Source organism: Atractosteus spatula, chromosome 4, assembly GCF_055471065.1.
Source record: "Atractosteus spatula isolate fAtrSpa1 chromosome 4, fAtrSpa1.hap1, whole genome shotgun sequence".
Taxonomy (NCBI): Eukaryota; Metazoa; Chordata; class Actinopteri; order Semionotiformes; family Lepisosteidae; genus Atractosteus; species Atractosteus spatula.
Window position 1 is genome coordinate 50,935,878 of NC_142709.1, and position 5,942 is coordinate 50,941,819.

Genomic DNA, 5,942 nt, shown 5'->3' on the forward strand with positions numbered 1-5,942 from the left:
ATTGCAGTCTGTCCATCTGCAGATTATAACAGGCACTGCATTATTCAGGAACCCTTTTCATTTCAATGCAAAGCAATTAATTTATTTTTCTGCAAACCCAAAAGCATAGAGAAGAAGATTGAAGATTGAAGAGCCATAAAGATAGCAAATTATTAAAAGTGAGTAATAAAATCATTGGTGAGCCTTTAAGACCCCTGGCACAGCTTTACAGTATGTCCATGAGATCCTGAGAAAGGTCTATGCCATAACTGAAGTCTTTTGAATGTTTACCTCCATGAAGATACTTTCACTGTCCACAATGCTAGACCAACAAAAGACAATTTAGCTTTGTTCCAGTGGCCATCAGGCTTGCAAACAGTTAATGTAATTAAGTTTTACCACTATGATCTCTACTGCATACAGTCCCCTCAACAAATGTACATGTATTTAAACATCTAATACTTTCTTAAATATCTAATGATCTAATTATTATTTTGTAGTATAGGACAGAGTCCTTACAATATTATTATCATAATCATTTTATTGTCCATCTGCTGTTTTTGTTTATTCCTATATATGTTAAACAGTATGTTACACTGTTTGCTGCATAAGATAGATAGATAAGACTTTATTGATCCCGAAGGGAAATTGATGTGTTACAGCAGTCCAGCCCAAGACAAGCAAAAAAAAATAAATAAATTGCCAATAAAGTATTTTAATAATAATAAGCTTTATTTTATATAGATCCTTTAAAGGTGGCTTCTCAAAGAGCTTTACAGAATGACAACAACAATAAAAAATATACAAGACATGCACAATGAGAATTCTCTTATGTTCCACATCCCTTCACTAGAGGGCACTCCCACCCTTTTCTGTAATGATTAGTTTAGATTATTTCCTGGTGTGTCTTGTTTGTATTTTGGTTAAAAGCTTAGAGTCTCCACAGTTCCTGGCTCAACATTGGAAGACGGACGCCTGGAAGTTCACCTACCAATGGGTCCAGTAGTGGGCCGACGGCATAGGCTTCACCCCGGTGTCCTGACCTCCTGAGTAAATTGCTCAGAGTGCCTGGTTCCATTATACGTTTTAGTTCTTTTTGTTCCTGGTCTGGGTTCCCCTTCCCGGGGATTTGAAGTGTTTTCTTCTTGGATGGATCTCCCGGCCTTTGGATTACGGATTGCGCCCTGATAACCCTTTTTGGATTCGTTTGGACTTGGTCGCCTTCCCCCTGTCTGTCAACCCGTCCTAACTCTGCTGTATCTTCCCCTGATGTCCTTCTCCAGACCCTCCAGATTATACCGTCACACATAGGGTCTTTAACTATGCACTACACGGGAGTCAGAACCAGCTCTTGTGACAAATACACAATAAGAGGAGATAGTAGATGGAGGTTCTGAATACAGTAGGAGCAGAGGGGTAACAAACAGAACCAGTTAAGTAAAGGCTCTTCTAAAGAAGGTTTAGATTTGAAGGAGTTTAGAGAAGGAGACTGAAATCCTTGGGGATAGAGTTCCAGAACTTTGGGGCATCACAGGAGAAGGCCTTGTCACCCATAGAGTGTAGACTGGCTTGGGGGACATACAGGAGACCAAAATTAGAAGAGCGAAGGTTGCGAGGTGGGGAGTAAGATGGTAATAGCTCAGACAGATACTGAGGTGCCAAGCCATGCAGAGCCTTATAGGTGAGCATGAGGATTTTGAAGTCAACATGAAACTTAACAGGAAGCCAGTGCAGGATAGGAGTAACGTGATCGCTTGCAATAGACTTGGTCAGGATTCTGGCTGCCGAATTTTGGATATACTGAAGTTTTTTTAATGTGTCCCGGCGAGTAGAGCGTTACAGTAGTCAGTTCCGGAGAAGACAAATATGTCGATCAGCTTTTTAGCCACAGTTAGTGATAACAATAGACGTAGTAGCTCAGGTGGGTAGCTGCGTTAGCATGCATAGGCTACAAAGGAATAAGTAATATGTTTATTCCATGCTGAAAAGAGAAGAAAGAAAACACAATGTTTCGGCCATGGAGCCTTCTTCAGGTGTGAGAAAGACAGGGCAGTATGCAAAGGTAATGTAGCTGGAGAACAAAAGCTGGGAGAGAGGAGGAGCAAGTGGCGGGATCAGGGGACAGAAGGAGAGGCCAATCAGGAGGTGTGAAGTCAGGATAGATGAAGAGAAGTGTGAAATGAAACCTACAATGAATAGAGAGAATTTAGAAGAAAAGTAGTCTGTCATTAAGAGAAGGGGGAAGGTGTGGTCCTAGCTACATGATAATTTTGGTTTCTGTAGTCTTTCTGATGTATGAGTTCAGAAAACCGTCTTTGAGAACACAGACGGAGAGATTAGAGTGTTCATGGCCGACAGAGGTGAAATGAGAAACAGGAGTGTGGTGTTAGATGTGTACTTGCAGGTGATACAGCGAGCTCTGTTGCAAGGGAAAGTCCCTGAGGTGGATGGTTGCTGAGGGCGGTCAAGGGAGCTGTGAACAAGTAGGTTACGCAGATTAGGTGGTCGATTATATGAGATGATGGGGCGATCAGAAAAGAGGGCCCCAATGGAGGGATCATCCTGTAGGATGGAAAAGTTGTTGTTAATAGTCGTGGGGACAGGAAGTGTGTTGGGGTGGTAGGGAAGCACCAAAGGAATGCAGTTGTTATGGCGGGGGTTCCTGATTGAGTTGATGGTCCGAGGGGTGTTTCTGGCTTGGGCAAGGGCCCTGTCAATAACACTGCTAGGGTATGCTCTGTTGATGAAAAAGGAGTACATTTTGAGGGCTTGGTTCTGGAAATCGGTGTCGTCGCTGCATAATTGTCCTAGCCTAAGGAACTGTGAAAAAGGGATAGTTTTTAGTGTGTTTGGGGTGAAATGAGCTATACAGGAGATCACTGTGTGAATCCATGGGTTTGAAATAGACCGAAGTAGAGAGTCGGGGGTAGTTAATGGAGAAGTTATCAATGTATCGCTTGTAGAGGTCAGGGACATAGCCAGTGTAGGGAGCGAAGAAGCGTTCTTCTACCCAGACAAAAATACTGGTATAGCTGGGTCCCATTCTGGTGCCCATGGTAACTCCACTCACCTGTTGGTAAAAAAGGTTATTGAATAAGAATGCATTCAGTGTGAGAACCAATTCTGCAAGGCGTACCAGGGTGTGGGTGGGTGGATCAAGCACTGTGTGAGTTTGTCCAGCATGGGTTTGAGGGCTGCAAGGCTGTCATTATGGGGAATGACAGTGTAAAGAGATGTGATGTCCATGGTAAAAATGTAGCATTCTGGGTCCTGAAATTGGAAATCATTAAAAAGTTGGACCATGTGGTTGGTGTCCTTGATGTATGAGGAAAGATGTTCAACCAGCGGTCTCATGAGGCTGTCGAGAAAGGCCAAGATGTAAGTAGTCAGTTGCATGCTGATACGATGGGATGTCCAGGGGTGTCCGGTTTGTGGATTTTGGGGAGGATATAAAATTGAGATACCGGCAGATGTTAAATGATGAGCCAGTTCGCCTCCTGGGGGAGCTCCTTACTGCTGATAAGAAGGGAGATGGTGGATACCACTTCCTTTTGGTAGTCAGTGGTAGGGTCATGTTGGAGAAGAAGGTAGGCAGAAGTGTCAGTTAGTTGTCTAGAGGCTTCAAAGATATATAGGTCCTTACGCCACACCACAACAGTGCCTCCTTTGTCTGCTGGTTTGATGACGATATCATCTCTGCTGTGGAGAGACAGGAGCCCCTGAATTTCTCCTTGGGTGAGGTTGGACCTGTGTTTACTGGGTATAGAGAGTGTCTTGGGAGCTTGATTGGTGCATTGGTTAATAAAATAATCGACTGGTGGAAAATGGCCAGAGGGCCAGAGGAGTCCAACAGCTCTGTTTTGGATTAATATTGTTAATGACATCAATAACTGGATTGTTCTCAGCTGCCTGTGAAGAGGAATCGTCAGCAAAATGTGCTCTGAGACGGATCCTGCGGTAAAAGCGGTTAAGGTCAACATTGGTTTGGGGGATGTCCAGCTTCCTGGGAACTGGTACAAAACTGAGGCCTTTGCTGAGGAGGGATCGCTCATCCTGTGAAAGGGAAAGGTCAGAAGGTATAGTGACAACAGTGTTAGGATTGGTGAAGGTGTTAGGGGTGTTGATGGTTTTCTTCTGTAGAAGATGACTGAGTTTTTTATCCTTCTCTGTAGTGAGAAACTGGTTGAGAGATCTAATGAGGTTAGTTATAAAAGGAAGATGATGTGGATTCGTCAGCTGTAGAAATTCCTTGCCTCTTTAATGTTGTTGTCGGAAAGGATAATCTGTTTTTTGAGGGAGAAAATGGTAGAAAGCATTAGTTTCCTAGAAAATTGTTTTAGAAGTCTCTGAGTGTTACTCTGGGTGGTATCAGAGTCAAAAGAAAAGATATTAAATTTCAGGCAAAATCCTTTAGGAATGATATTTTGACGATGACATCTGTAAAGCAATAGAAGGTGGTTAGAAAGCCTGGTTTTGGAACAGATAGCTGTGAAGAGACGGAATGCTGGTTTAGTGAGAGAAGCGGGCAAGTGGCCCAGGGAGGAAGAGAAGGTATGACGAAGAGATCTAGAAAAAGATTTGGAAGAAGGCATAATGGGTCGCAATAGACATAGTCTATCGATATTTCTGAGGTGAAAAAAGAGGTTTTGACATCTTTGACATATGTTGCACATGTGGATTGAATGTCAAGCCTGAATCAAATATCACCCCTAAGTTTTTCAATTTCAAGTTCATGTACAGTACCATTCACAGAAACGGTTACAGCATTGGCATTAGAAAGTTGATGGGGGGTGCCAATAGGTATGACTTCAGTCTTGTCACAGTTTAGATGAAGGAAATTTTGAGTCATCCTTGTTTTTATGTCGGAGATACAATTAGCAAAAATAGAGACAACCACATCAGTGTCAGGTTTGGTATGGATGTACAGTAGATTTGAGTATCGTCAGCACAGAGATGATAGTTGAGGCCATGTGATCTTAAAAGCTGACCATGTGGAGACATACTGTATAAATGCTGAAAATTTGGGGGCCCAGTATTGAGACCTGAGGAATACTAGACTTAACAAGTCCAGTTTTAGATCTAAATCCACCGAAAGAGACAAAGTGAGAGCAATCAGAGAGACCTGAACCTTTGAGAGCAGTGTCAGGAACTCCAAACACAGTCTCAAGATGAGAAAGTAAGATATCATGATTAACAGTGTTGAAAGCAACACTTGATCTGAACAAGATCAGATTATTCAGATCAAGCAGACTGGGGATAGAAAAAGAACCAGAATCAGAAGCTATTAGAAGATCGTTAATGACTTTGACCAGGGCAGTTTATGTGCTGTGAAGCCATCGGAAGTCAGTTTGGAGGGGTTCGAAAAGGTTATTTGCAATGAGGTGGTTATTTAACTGAATTGTAACAGCACATTCTAGATTTTTTGCAAGAAAGGGTAACTTGGAGATGAGGCGAAAATTGTTTAGATTGTCCAGAGTCATGTTTGGCTTTTTTGGCATGGAGGTAATGGCAACAGTTTGAGGAATGTTTGTATAACAGTCGTGCTCAATCATTAATTTATTATATTTAGGACAATTTGCAGAGAAAAGTGAGACAGGACTGAAATAAAGTGGTGGGCAAGGGATCTAATAGGTAGGTGGTGGATTTCATTGGCAAAACCAGTTTACTGATGGATGCAGAGTCAAGAAGAAAGAAGTTAGAGAAAAGGGCAGAAGTAAAGCTAGGCAAGTAGGGAGGAGGAGTGGAAGTGACATACATTGTGGAGAGAATGTGATGCTGGATGTTGTCAGCCTTGGAGCTGAAATCTAAAATTGTGTTGCAAAGTTGCAATGAGGCAAATAATGTGGTGGGGCAGTTAGGATTAGCAGTCTGTGGATGGTGAAGAAAAGATGCCGGGGATTGTTATGGTTATTTTCAATAATGTGAGAGAAGTAGCTGGATCTAGCAGACTCTATCGTATCCTT

The 5,942-nt window shown here is 42.4% G+C and overlaps 1 pseudogene; it reads right to left on the reverse strand.

Moving 5' to 3' along the window:
• Window positions 1-3,452: 3,452 nt before the first annotated feature.
• Window positions 3,453-4,571, reverse strand: LOC148836496 (uncharacterized; annotated as a pseudogene).
• Window positions 4,572-5,942: the final 1,371 nt, after the last annotated feature.